Source organism: Lissotriton vulgaris, chromosome 1_1 (assembly GCF_964263255.1).
Source record: "Lissotriton vulgaris chromosome 1_1, aLisVul1.2, whole genome shotgun sequence".
NCBI classification, from domain to species: Eukaryota; Metazoa; Chordata; class Amphibia; order Caudata; family Salamandridae; genus Lissotriton; species Lissotriton vulgaris.
The window spans coordinates 313,184,970-313,200,065 of record NC_141685.1 but is presented as its reverse complement, the minus strand read 5'-3'; the positions used below and the strand labels follow the sequence as shown (position 1 = coordinate 313,200,065).

The following is a 15,096-nucleotide window of genomic DNA, read 5'->3' as shown; positions in this document are numbered from 1 at the left end:
CCTTTGTGCAACACTCCGTCTATCATCTTGTGTGTCTTGCTGTTCACCCTATGTGGGAAGGGTATACCCAGAGGTGGGTCCCAAGCTCTCTGCGCCACTGGAGTCAAGCTATCCTGTCTGAAGATGGCTGATAGCCAGAAACCGGTCCTAGGAAGCTTGATTCCGGGCCAGGGAAGACATGGCTTGGCAGTTCGGGCTGGACTGTTCCCATGAGGCACAGTGCCAATACTGATTTGCATATGGCCATGTCTGAACTGGGGTGGCTTGGTGAGCAAAATAGCAATGGTTAAACCCAGATCTGTGACTGGGGGTGAATGTTTTGCCATTGTGCAAACATTCCGTCCATCACCTTGTGTGTCTTGCTGTTCACCCTACGTGGGAAGGGTATGCCCAGACGTGGGTCCCGTGCTCACTAGGCCACTGGAGTCAAGCTATTCTGGCTGAAGACGGCTGATAGCCAGAAAACAGTCCTAGGATGCTTGATTCCAGTCCAGGGAAGACATGGCTTGGCAGTTCGGGCTGGACTGTTCCCATGAGGCACAGGGCCAATACTGATTTGCATATGGCCATGTCTGAACTGGGGTGGCTTGGTGAGCAAAATAATGATGGATTAAACCCAGATCTGTGACTGGGGGTGAATGTTTTGTCATTGTGCAACATTCCGTCCATCATCTTGTGTGTCTTGCTGTTCACCCTATGTGGGAAGGGTATGCCCAGACGTGGGTCCGTGCTCACTTCGCCACTGGAGTCAAGCTATCCTGGCTGAAGACGGCTGATAGCCAGAAACCGGTCCTAGGATGCTTGATTCCGGTCCAGGGAAGACATGGCTTGGCAGTTCGGGCTGGACTGTTCCCATGAGGCACAGGGCCAATACTGATTTGCATATGGCCATGTCTGAACTGGGGTGGCTTGGTGAGCAAAATAACGATGGATTAAACCCAGATTTGTGACTGGGTGTGAATGTTTTGCCATTGTGCAACATCCCGTCCATCATCTTGTGTGACTTGCTGTTCACCCTATTTTGGAAGGGTATGCCCAGACGTGGGTCCCGTGCTCACTAGGCCACTGGAGTCAAGCTATCCTGGCTGAAGACGGCTGATAGCCAGAAACCTGTCCTAGGATGCTTGATTCCAGTCCAGGGAAGACATGGCTTGGCAGTGTGGGTTGGACTGTTCCCATGAGGCATAGGGCCAATACTGATTTGCATATGGCCATGTCTGAACTGGGGTGGCTTGGTGAGCAAAATAATTATGGATTAAACCCAGATCTGTGACTGGGGGTGAATGTTTTGCCATTGTGCAACATTCTGTCCATCATCTTGTGTGTCTTGCTGTTCACCCTATGTGGTAAGGGTATGCCCAGACGTGGGTCCCGTGCTCACTATGCCACTGGAGTCAAGCTATCCTGGCTGAAGACGGCTGATAGCCAGAAAGCGGTCCTAGGATGCTTGCTTACGATCCAGGGAAGACATGGCTTGGCAGTTCGGGCTGGACTGTTCTGATGAGGAACAGGGCCAATACTGATTTGCATATCGCCATGTCTGAACTGGGGTGGCTTGTTGAGCAAAATAACGATGGATTAAACCCAGATCTGTGACTGGGGGTGAATGTTATGCCATTGTGCAGCATCCCGTCCATCATCTTGTGTGTCTTGCTGTTCACCTTATGTGGGAAGGGTATGCCCAGACGTGGGTTCCATGCTCACTACGCCACTGGAGTGAAGCTATCCTGGCTGAAGACGGCTGATAGCCAGAAACCGGTCCTAGGATGCTTGATTCCGGTCCAGGGAAGACATGGCTTGGCAGTTCGGGCTGGACTGTTCCCATGAGTCACAGGGCCAATACTGATTTGCATATGGCCATGTCTGAACTTGGGTGGCTTGGTGAGCAAAATAACGATGGATTAAACCCAGATCTGTGACTAGGGGTCAATGTTTTGCCATTGTGCAACATTCCATCCATCATCTTGTGTGTCTTGCTGTTCACCCTATTTGGGAAGGGTATGCCCAGACGTGGGTCGCGTGCTCACTTCGCCACTGGAGTCAAGCTATCCTGGCTGAAGATGGCTGATAGCCAGAAACCGGTCCTAGGATGCTTGATTCCGGTCCACGGAAGACATGGCTTGGCAGTTCGGGCTGGACTGTTCCCATGAGGCATGTGGAGAGCCTGGGACTCACGTCTGAGCATACCCAGCCCACTCGGGGTGAAAATCGCAAAAAACATAGTTGATGGACAGAAAGCAGAACAATGTCTTACATTCACCCCAGTACAAAGATCTGGGCCTAAATCCATCATTTTTTTGCACTCCACACCACCCTAGGTGAGACAATGGCTATATGCAAATCAGCCTTGACCCTGTGCCTCATGGGAACAGTCCAGGCCGAACTACCAAGCCATGTCTTTCCTAGACCGGAATCAAGCATCCAAGGACCGGTTTCTGGCTATCAGCCTTCCTCAGCCTGGATAGCTTGACTCCAGTGATGTGGAGAGCCTGGCACTCACGTCTGAGCATACCCAGCCCACTCGGGGTGAAAATTGCAAAAAACACAGTTGATGGACAGAATGCAGAACAATGTCTTACATTCACTCCAGTACAAAGATCTGGGCCTAAATCCATCGGTTTTTTGCACTCCATACCACCCTAGGTCAGACAATGGCTATATGCAAATCAGCCTTGACCCTGTGCCTCATGGGAGCAGTCCGGCCCGAACTACCAAGCCATGTCTTTCCTAGACCGGAATCAAGCATCCAAGGGCCGGTTTCCGGCTATCAGCCTTCTTCAGCCTGGATAGCTTGACTCCAGTGATGTGGAGAGCCTGGGACTCACGTCTGAGCATACCCAGCCCACTCGGGGTGAAAATTGCAAAAAACACAGTTGATGGACAAAATGCAGAACAATGTCTTACATTCACCCCAGTACAAAGATCTGGGCCTAAATCCATCGTTTTTTTGCACTCCACATCACCCTAGGTCAGACAATGGCTATATGCAAATCAGCCTTGACCATGTGCCTCATGGGAACAGTCCAGCCCGAACTACCAAGCCATGTCTTTCCTAGACCGGAATCAAGCATCCAAGGACCGGTTTCTGGTTATCAGCCTTCTTCAGCCTGGATAGCTTGACTCCAGTGATGTGGAGAGCCTGGGACTCACGTCTGAGCATACCCAGCCCACTCGGGGTGAAAATTGCAAAAAACACAGTTGATGGACAGAATGCAGAACAATGTCTTACATTCACCCCAGTACAAAGATCTGGGCCTAAATCCATCGTTTTTAGTGCCCCTTGGGAAGGCCAAGGACCTTGTTGGAGCAGCTGCACAATTGGATGAGGTTTAGATCTGTAATCATTATGGTGGTCTTCTCCCACCGTTTTGCCTGCTCACCTCCACTTTTTGCTGTCTCTTTAATTTTAGGACTCTGAGCACTTTACCACTGCTGATCAGTGCTAAAGTGCATGTGCTTCTCAGCTAAAACTTGGTGACATTGGTGTATACCTGATTGGCATATTTAGTTGACCTGTTTGTCCCTTGTAGAGTGGTATACCATGTACCCTGGGCCTGTAATCTAAATGCTACTAGAGGGCCTGCCATTAAATATAATGGGGTTGCCCTGTATCCCTCAGAACCTGGGTATACAGTTACAAATTACAAAGAGTTCAGTTGGGTGACACAATTCTTCACCAAGTATTGTGAAAAATGTTGACCATTCAACATCGATAGTTAAGGGTCAAGAAATGATCCCTTCCAAAAATAATATCAACATTTTTTGAGAAAAATCAAACATATATTCAAAAAGGAAGAAAAACCACAATCAAGATGCAAAAAGCAGTTTCTAATTCAATATATTCATTGTCATATATCTAAATAAAAACATTTTTTTAGTTTCTGTAAATGATCAGCTGCCCATAACACATAGAACACATACAATAAATCACACAAACATACACATTATAAACATTAATTTATCCCAGTGTTCACACACAAAATCTGAGACAAAGAAAACATATAGGGCCTCATTATGATGGAGGATTTTCTGCCTCCTCCGGGCCGGGGGAAGCCACCTCCGGCCCGGAGGAGGCGGAAAATCCTCTGCGGACTCACCAAAGACCCACCGCCGCATTACGATGGCTGGTGGGACTTGGTCAACATCCGGACGTGAGGGACACAAGTAGGTGCCTAGAAGTAGGAGGTATCCGGTGCACAAAGTTGCTAGGATATCGAACCCCTCCGAATCCATGGGGCCCAGTTAGGTCTCAAGAAATGAACCACGTGTTTTTGGAACAAAATACGTAGGTATTATTGCATGCACTTAATATAGTTTGCTGCAGTATAACTTTAAAATGTATACTTTAAATTTTTATCAACATCTCATTGAAGAGTTAAGGAGTGGCGAACACAGGGCTGGTCCCTGTGTAGTCCCGAAGAAGTGCTTGGGGTATGCACGAAACATGTCGACTATAGGAGTTGATAGGTACATCTGGACACATTACGTTTAGGGCAGCCTATCTTTCCACCCCGTTTTTAATATTACCACCTAGAGGCAAGAATAAAGTTTATTGTAAACCTACTGGGCAGGTATTTTTAACACACATCACATAGTCCACTCCCCAAATACACATGCACCACACATAGTCTTATAAAAGTGCTCCTATGTAACTGTCGCAAGTCGCAGCACGCCCCAGCCCGTAGAGGACTGGGATGGCCCCAATGATGAAGCATGTCACCGTGGGGCAACCCTGGTGAGTGAGGGGACACCTAAAAAAGGAGCAATTCTCCCTTTTTTGTACACAATATCATATTCTCTACAGTCAACCCCAGTGTGTGCTGACTGTTATCAGAACAATCTGGCAAGGCTCTTAGGTATCTGGAAACAGAGACCTTTTTGTTTAATCTTGGTTACTGTCTGCTGCTTTTCCGCCGCGGTCAGATTACAACCGCGGCGGAAAAGCTCTCATTTGGCTGGCAGTGTCTATCAGACACCGCCAGCCAAATTAGGAAGCATTTGTAAACATGCTTTTCCGCAGCGTTTTTTCCGCCGTGGAAAAGCATGTGTACTTTTGATTTTGGGGGCCGTTGCGGGCCCCCAGGGTGTTGGCGGGTGAGGGTGCACATGGGGGATACCTATGGTACCCCCCAGCATTTACTTGCACAAAGCGGCAGGCACCGCGCGGTGTCTGCTGCTTTGTGCATGTAAATGTTAAATATCCAGGATGTGACCGCCAGGGTGGCGGTCACATCCTAATCGCACATGAGGGAACGCCGCAGCCCATGCGGACGTTCCCTCATCCTCTGGGGTCGCGGACGGACGCAAGTCCGTCCGCGATCCTAATGAGGCCCATAATGTCTAATGTCCAAAGATTAAAGCTCAGGATATACTTATTTCTTCGTTTTATATCATAGGATAACTGACGTAGGACATTAACTAATGTTGTCGCCATGCTGACCCCATGATCATGTGTTAGTAACTATGTATCATACTGGGTCTTCGTCAGGATTAAAAAGGTAACAAACCAGAGGACAGCCTTCAAACGATGTAATCAGGAGCTTACAGCTTGTGTCTTGTCAAATATCAACATGAAAATATATTTCATGGCACCATGGACCCCAGCTGGGGTTCACTTGGTATAGAGGAGGTGCGCAACCCCAGATAAATCTTCTTGTTTGTTTCACTTTAAGCAATGAAATCCCCAAATTGGATTTGTCGTTTTTTGAAAGGGATTCCCCACTTTGGAGCAGCAGCCAGCTTGCTCATGTTATCTTCATGCGTGGGCCTGCAGCACAGGTTGTGCCACCCACACAAGCAGCGTTTCACACCTGTCTCAGTTCTGTCATCGCTAGGCCTGTGTGCACAGTTTTTTGCCACTTTGACCTGGCATTTAAAACCACTTGCCACTCCATAAAATACCCTTTTATTAGACATAGGCCACCCCTAATGTAGGCAATGGGTAGTTATACAGGCAGGGTGCTGTGTAACTAAAAGGAAGTACATGCTTTTTTAAGATTTGCATGTCCTGGTGGTGACAAACACCTACATTCATTTTTCACTGCTGTGAGGCCTAATCATCTCTTAGGCTAGCATTGGGGATTTCTTAAATCACTTTTTAACTGTAATTCCTGTTTAGAAAGGAGTAGCTAAATCATGTTTCATATATTTGGAATTGTAATGATAAATTTTCTATAATGGCAGAGCTGGATTTGACATTACAATTTTAAAGATGCCACTTTTAAAAAGCGGACATTTCTCTGCTCTTAACTTTGCTTGCCATAACCTACACACCTAGGCACACACCTGGGCTGGGCAATAGCTACACTTTGTGCATTACCTCTAGGCAGCCACAAACACAGGAAGGGTGGCTGTGACAGAGGACACATCTGAATTCTGATGGGCTTCCTGAACAGGAAGAAGGAGAGGGAGCTCACACTTACATCTGAATAAGATGTATTTCGTCCCCACATTAAGCTCCACAGATAGGATGCAACCATGACTGGGAAAACAGGGGACCGGTGCACTTCACAGAGCTGCTTCAAAGACACATTTGGGAATAAGTACTGGGGCTCTGACCCTATCAAATCAGTGCACCACTGGACCTGGGAAGAATTCTGCTAGAGTAAAGACTGCTGTGCTGTAAGGGTTGCCATTTTCCCTTGACTTGCTGTTCTAAGGAACTGCTTCTTTGCTTTTCTGAGCTGCTCTGTTGCCTGCTGATCTCTGCCTCGCTGAGTACAAGGGCTTGACCCATCTCTCTTGAAACTAGGGTGGCTTACCTTCTGTTTTCTGAAGTCTCTAGGATACTCTGGGAGAGTGCTACCTGGTGTAATCATCTGCGAGAGTTGAATCACACTTGTGCAAATTTAAGTCTGCAACAGCTAGTTAAGCTCCCGACCCATCAAGGAGGACATATTCTCGACCGGCTCTTTGTCAATGGTATGGAGGCGGCGGTATTGGATATTATACCTCAAAATTGGACAGACCATCATCTAGTTCATTTTCAAATCACACTACCTGGCCAGAGGGACCATTTTAAGAGGCCTGTGGTCTATCGGGTAGGGAGGGAATGGGCGAAGTTGGGCAGGCTGGGTGCCCTATTAACTCCACCAGCCGCTAATCTCTTCTGTGCTTCCGCCACAATAGAGGCTAACTATAACACCTATCAGGAATTTATCAGGGAGGCTCTGGATCAATTAATCCCGGTAAAGAAAATCAGAACTAGAAATAAAATCTCAGCTCCATGGTACAACGAGGAACTGAAACATCTACGCCTGCTATGCAAAAAGGCGGAGAGGAAATGGAGGAAGGGATATTCAGTGGGGGATAAGCTAGAGCTGAGGGCAGCACAGACCACGTATAAGCTACGGATCCTCGAATGTAAAGCTCTTTTTTATGCAAATTCCATCCTACACGCCTCAAACGGAACCAAAGAACTTTTTAAGATAGTTAGAGAAATCTCAGCTTCTATATGTTTGAACAACCAAGTGGTGGCCTCCAAGGAATTATGCGATAATATTGCTTCGCATTTCCTGGATAAAGTGGGGAAGATCGTCAGCTCCTTTATGAAGACCAATACCATCTCCCAGATTCCTGATCGACAGGAGACGGAGGGGGGCCTGGGTCAGCCATATACTCTTGATAGTTTTCAGGCCCTTACTGACCCTGCTTTTAATATCGTGGCACAAAGAATATCTTCAGGATCCCCACTCGACCCCTTGCCACAGAAAATATGGTAAAACTATGGCCAAATGACTTTCTCTTGGCTAAGACAAATTTGCAACCAGTTCCTGGAAGAAGGCACTGTCCCGGGGGGCTGGAAGCAGGCGATGGTGACGTCCCTGATTAAGAAGCCTACCTTGGACCCGAAAACCCCGGTTAACTTTCGTCCAATCTCTCTGCTCCCTTTTCCTATTAAAATCCTGGAAAAGGTTGTAAGTAGATTCCTGTCCGGATTTTTGGAGGAACATCAATTGCTGGATAAGGGTCAGTTCGGGTTTTGTCCGGGGCATGGGACGGAGTCTGCTCTGTCCACTATGATGGACAATTTACGAATGCTGATAACGGGAATGGCACAGTGTTGGTGCTTCTCGATATGTCGGCAGCGTTCAACACAGTGAGTCACTCAATCCTTCTAGAGAGACTGGAGAAAATAGGATGAAGGGACGGGCATTGCAATGGCTACGGTGCTACTTGACAGGGAGAGAACAGACAGTCACCTTGGCACCATTTACATCTTGCAAATCATCTGTCACCCACGGGTTCCCCCAGGGCTCTGCCATCAGCCCTGTCCTTTTTAATGTATATCTGCAGCCGCTCTTTCATATCATTAAATTGTTCGGGGTTGACTTGGTCAACTACACGCACGATACGCAGCTGGCATTCTCTTTGGAGGGAAAACAGGCAGTCTCCTTGGACCAGTTCCAAGAGTGCATGCGGTAGACCGCAGACTGGCTGCGGAGGAACTCACTGCAGTTCAATGGTGGAAAGACCGAGATGCTATATTGCTCTCCGGTGAGGCTGCCTACGCACGCTCCAATGGAGTTCAGTCTTACCCTGGAGGAGGAGCCACTGATTCCGGCCAGCACGGTGCGGAATCTGGGGGTCCTAATAGATAAGAACCTCCAGATGGAGTCACAGGCAACTAAGACAGCTAATGTCTGCTTTGGTCTGCTACGCCTGCTACGCCGGATACTTCCGATCCTACCAAAAGACTTGCGCTCATTGGTAGTAAGCAGCACAGTGATGAGCAGACTGGACTATTGTAACTCTTTGTATCTAGGGGCCCCTCAGTATATCTTCCAGGGGTTGCAAAGAGTCCAGTCTGCAGCAGCAAAACTGGTGCTGAATTTGAGGCGTAATTCATCCTCTACTTCTGCACTATGAGAGCTCCATTGGCTTCCGATCAAGGAAAGGGTTCTTTTTAAATCACTCTGCCAGGTGTTCAGAGCATCACATGGGATGGGCCCAATCCCTTTGCAGGAAAGGTTCTCCTGGTACCTTCCTCAGAGACAGCTCCGGTCCTCTGGTGCCAGTTTACTGGCAACCACAAGATTCAAACGCTCCCGGATGGGGGGGGGGGGCTTTCAGAGTGGTAGGGGCCCAGCTGTGGAATGACTTGCCACAAAAGCTTGACTCTCTAACTGAATTCAGAAAGAGCCTGAAAACCTAGCTGTTTCCGAAAGTCTGATCCATACTGTCCTTCTCTCTACTCGCCATCATGCTGACCAAGTGTTCTGATAACTGAAGCGCCAGGATACCCGTAGGGTGGCAGCAGCGCTATACAAGCACAGATACAATACAATACAATACAAACGACTTCCTACAACTCTGTTTGTGCTGCTGGACGTTGCCAACTGTGAGTCCACCCTGGCCTGAGGTAGAAGCAAGGCAGTGTCTTCAATCCCCACATTTATGGTCAAGTTATGAAGCAAAAGCACTGAGAGGGACTACTTTCCCTCACCAACAGATTGCAGAGTAGTGGCCCCCTAGAAAACTCCAACCCATAAACAGGAGCGCTCAGTCCTAGTCTGGGCATACCAGCCTGCAAAGCATTGTTGTGGAGTTGACATAGAGTGGTATTATGTGTAAAGCTCAGCAGCCACTGGGGTGTATTCTGTGACAAGCTAAGCACTCACTGGAGTGAGTACTGGGCTGCTTCTGAGTTCTTCAACAACCTATTTAGATTGCAGTGTTCTCGAGAATCTCTTCCACCTCTAGGTCTGAGTCATGAGTACCAAATCTATTGTAGTCATTCTTCTCCAGTTTTGCCACCCTCATTTCTATTTCTTCTGTGGGTCTGTTGCACAGTTTGCTGAAGGAAAGGCATCTGCTTCAGGCAGGAGCCCAGCCACTCTCATGGCCTAAAGAGCCAGACAGAGGGACCTCTCCTTTGGTTTCCAGCCAGGTTCATATGTCCCAGGTTGTTGAAAAAAAACAAAGCAGTGAGAGAGCGCAATTTAAGAAAAATGTACAAGTGCACCATATTTACAAGCTAGATGCACGAATTTAGTTAAAGCATTTAGAAGTGTGAAAATATATAGAATTACATATACTTATGAGTGTTTAATCAATGTAGAATGCATATTTTAGAGTGTGAAGCTAATGTAGAAATGCTTAGAAATGCTAGAGTGCTGTTAAGACTCCATGTTATGTGGCTGTTGCAGAAGAGGATCTAATGCTGTTAAACGTAGAAATGTGCAGGCCTCATGGCAATGTAAGAAGAACGAAAACGTGCCTTTGCAGTTCACATCAGATGGATTATTATTATTACTATTACTTAGAATATTATTGATCATATGTTAGAAATCATGTTTTGTAGATGTGTTTCATATAATCAGAGTGTATTAAGTAGAATTTGCTTTAGTTTAAGAAATAAAGGTTCACAGAGTGCAAACTTCTTGCAAAGTAATTTAGTAGGCCTGGAGTGATAAAGTTGCTTCTTTGATCTGCATGTGCTAGTTAAAATCCAGGTCTCGTTAAGCATAAATTGTCAACCATGTTCGAAGTTTTACGACTTGAGAGATAAACTGGAGGTCGGAATTTGGGGCCCAATTCATGGGTGTCTGTTTGCAAGTGTGAGGGGGTTCCAATCAAGAGAGTAATGAATAGAGCTCTGTCCGGGGAGACAAGCACAGGCCTGGAGGAGGCTCCAGGAATTTACTGGGGGCTACCGGCGAGCCGAGAAGAAGCCTGGGAAGCAAGGTCAACGCTAACAAAAGGCCCAGAGGAGTATCAGTATGGAAAAAGCCAGAATCGAAACCACGTGAGAGGTGTACGTGAGGGGCGTCTCTCAGAGGCGTTTTATGATTTTGTATTAGGGACAGCACCCTGGGGTGGAGTTAGAGCAGATGGCCTGAGGACCCTTAGAGAGCGGATGGGTAGGCAGAGAGGGCATGACTGCAATGCACAGATTTTACATCAGAGACTAAGGGAAAGTGAGTGAACTTCTTTGGAAGTCACCACGGCTGACACCTTTTTAGCTTAAGATTCTGTTAAGTAGGGATGTCACTTAGTCTAGTGTAGGGACAGTCTAACCTGGTTCTTTTCTCTTTTTGTAAATGACGCTTAAGTTACATCTTGTGTCTATTCTTGCAAACCTGTTAGTATTTGAACTGGCTTTGGTGGTATTTTTCTGTCGTTTAAGATCGTTCAGAGAAGTTATGTTCGTGTTGGTGCCAGTATACCTTTTGAACCTTATATTGAGATGTTTGTATCTCCAGTTATCTTTGGCTTTATAATAAAACTTTAAAACTTATTTGTGGTAAGTGGTTCTTCAGAGTTGTGCCAATTTTTGGTTTGTTTAACCTAGTAGTGGACTGCTTTTTAGGTCTCGCGACCTATCGATGCGCGCAAGCGCATCGAGCGGAGCGAGAATTCATGTCGGCAAAACACAAGTCAAACTAAGGGCTTTCAGCCCCGCCGTTTTCTTGCAGTTCATGTGTACATGCACGCGCATCGCATGCAAGCCCAGCCTCTCGCATTCCAAGGCTCTCCCGCCCCCATCCGGCATCAGGCTTCTCCTCCCCTAGCAGCACTCCTCCCACACCAGCACACCACAGCTTCCCCCAGCTCCCTTCTCCTCCCCCCTAATTGCTTTTTATTTCACGGTCGCATTCCCAGGCTCTCCCGCCCCCATCCGGCATCAGGCTTCTCCTCCAGCACTCCTCCCACACCAGCACACCACAGCTTCCCCCAGCTCCCTTCTCCTCCCCCCTAATTGCTTTTTTTTCCACGGTCGCCAGGCCGTGAGCTGCTTCAAAGCAATCCGCTCCACCCCCTGCTGCAACCAGCGCTGGCCTCACTTCTCCCCCCTAATTGCTTCCAGCCATGTCGCACACCACCATTGCACAACCACCAATTTTCTCTACCCCCACCAAACTCACCCATCTATTCACCATCCAGCCTCTCCCTCATCTATCTCGGTCTCTTCAAAATTCATCCCATCCACTTCGATTCTTCCGAAATTCGCCCACTCGTCTGTCCATCCGTTGTATGGTACAGTTATTGTCAGACGTTGACGAGGGTTCACTCTGCTGATTGATCCTGGGGAGACACGTGTGTGATTGCGGAACTGAGTAGACATCGTACCAGCCCCTCCCCCACCCCAACCCCCACAGACGCCTTCAACCCCCAGCCAGCCCTAAAATGAACTCTTGTGCGGCCTGACAGATGTAACTGCATTTACAAATAAGAGAGCTTCAAGGCAATATACTTTAAAATGACCTTTTAGCGCTTCGAAGTGTTTTGCGGGGCAGAGGCGCTATACAAATAATATTCACGACAAGATGGCTTCGGAGCTTGTCTGGAATTTGGCAAAAAGTGTTACTCAGGCTGGATATTAGCAGTGAAATTAAAGAGAACTTGACCAATCGCACAACACACTTTAATAAAGTGCCGAAGCAATGCCACAACTGCAGCCGGGGCCGAGGCAAGTTGTCTAATGTCAGTAGTTATTGAAAATTCAAGCAGCTTGCGGTGTCCTCAACATGAAACGTGAGATTAGTATCTAACTCGGCCCCCTCCCCTGTCACCAGCTCTCCCCTCTCGGCCTGATTCACAGCACCAGAGCGGCACACGTTGATGTTTGAATGCATTGCCCCGGACTTGCTTACACACATGCCTGCTTCACAGCACCAGAGCGGCACACGTTGATCCTTGCTTGCACAGCCCCGGACTTGCTTCACACATGCCTGCTTCACAGCACCAGAGCGGCACACGTTGATCCTTGCTTGCACAGCCCCGGACTTGCTTCACACATGCCTGCTTCCCGGCAGCAGATTAGCTAACGCGCTACTCTGGCCCACTACAGTCCTGCTGGCTGCTAGCGATTCCAGCTTCTCAGCACCAGATCTGTCCCGAGGCATGTTCACTACAGAGCACCGTGGCTACCCACAGGCGTCTTCGACCACGTCTCTAGCTCAGCTCTCCTGTGTTACAGTTCTGGATGCACACCAGCACAGGCAGAGGTCTTCTTTTCATGTGCAGGGTCTGCCAAGGGGGCTGTGAGCAAAGCCCGTGTCACTATCGAGCGCTAAAACGGAGCAGGGCAAGATAGCGCCAACTCTGCGGAAGACGTGCTCTTTTATATAGAGCCTTTCATGCAAATTGTATCTAGTGCTTCATACTGCACTTTTACAGTGTCTAGGCGCTGTAAATGGCAGAAGGTATTGTTGCTCGGTTAAGTGACACCATTTCAAACAGAGCCCCTCGGAAACCTATGGTGGTAACAGGTGCCAGCTCTCACTCGCACTGCACACAGGGATCACTTACACTGCACACAGGCCTCACTCACACTGCACACAGGCCTCACTCAGGGCACACAGCCTTCAATCACACTGCATACAGTCCGCACTCAGTGCATACTGCACACACTCAGTGCACACTGACATAACTCACAGTGCACACAGCACTCACTCAGTGCACACAGCACTCACTCAGTGCCCACAGCTCTCACTCAGTGCACACAGCTCTCACTCAGTGCACACAGCTCTCACTCAGTGCACACAGCTCTCACTCAGTGCACACAGCTCTCACTCACCCTGCACACAGGACTCACTCACACTGCACCCAGGCCTCACTCACACTGCACCCAGGCCTCACTCACAATGCACACAGGCCTCACTCAGTGCACACAGCCCTCATCACTCAGCGCAAACACAGCATCACTCAGCACCACCACAGCATCACTGGTTCAAATATGTTCTCTCAATGTTTCAAGATTTATTACAAATGTCACAAAAAAATGTTAATATTTCACTTCTGTTCTTGGATTTTCGTCACTGAACATAATCTTCACAAAAGTTAATTACAAAAGGTTAAGCTATTGCCATTAAAAATTACAATCACTTTTATTTAAGTATTAATTATTTTTAAAAAAATAAAAGCCATTGTTAATTGTAATATCAATACATCGAAGTCACGTCAATAGAAAACATGTGACATTACAAATACTAAAAGTGTCACATATGCTAAAGTTAAAAGTATTGCCATTGTAAATCACAAAACAAATATAAAATGTCATTTACAAAACCAATAGCTCCAACTTTCCTACTGCGAGACCTATTGGCAACGCCAGTGCTTGTTACTCTATGACAGGCAACAAAGATTCAGTCGACCTAAGTGGGGATTTAGATCTAGAGTAATCAAATTTAAGATCGAAAATCCCGCCTTCTCAGCGGCTTCCCCATTGAGCACCTGTAATGTCACTGGGATCATCATGATCAGCTAACTTCAGTGGTGCAGTCAGGGGACATCTTCCCTCTGTTATCATCCACTGGGCAGCATCTTGACAGCGTAGCCCAGATGTTTGATAAGATGAATGGAAAACCAACTTTTGAAAAAAATACTTTGTGCTGCCTATGAGCCAGTTTACTGGTGTGACACGCTAAGCATACCTGACCCCTACTCCACTGCGACCGGTCTCAAATCATACGAAGGGCTTAACACTTGAAAAATATGTATCTCAGAAACCCCTTATCCTATATTAGTCAATTTCGTACCTTTTTACTTAAAGCTTAATACATGTTTATTATTGTGAGAATTATTTTATGTAGTGTTCTTAACTTCAATGGTATTTGATACTGTTTGAACTTAAGACAATTTTTTCTGTGAAAATGCCTGCTTTGTTTACCAAAGCTTCCAAAGGTTAAATGAGATTGATTTAGAAATAGATTATGACTAATTAGAGAGCGTTAATTAAGTAAAATACTTACTGCACTTTCAGACACTCCCCCTTTAATTAACACACTTGTTAATATTTAGGATATAGGTGATATTTTTTTCTTTTCTGGTCAATTTTACTCATTTCTTTACTCCATTTTGTGTTTACTATAATGTTTGACAACATGAACCGAATGATGTTGAACTATTTAACTAAACATGGTTATGGACTTCAATTTCTTTAATTCTTTACAACATTGTTGTTGAATTGTGTAATCAGACATTGCACCTCACACAAGTTCGCCATGTCAATCAAGCCAAGCTACCAAATATTAGGAAAGGATTAGTTCATTAAAGCCAATTGTCCTGTTGATAGGAATGTGAGTCACAGGCTAGGCAGGTGAGTTCTCACACTTATAACGACAAATGAGGCCTTTCTTATGTAATGTTGAT

The 15,096-nt window shown here is 46.8% G+C and overlaps 1 protein-coding gene across 1 annotated transcript in view; it reads right to left on the bottom strand.

The window, feature by feature from the left end:
- Nucleotides 1–15,096, bottom strand: part of LOC147747106 (vitamin D3 hydroxylase-associated protein-like) — a 337,273-nt gene that overhangs the window by 141,617 nt on the left and 180,560 nt on the right. The gene's annotated exons all lie outside the window — the stretch shown is intronic.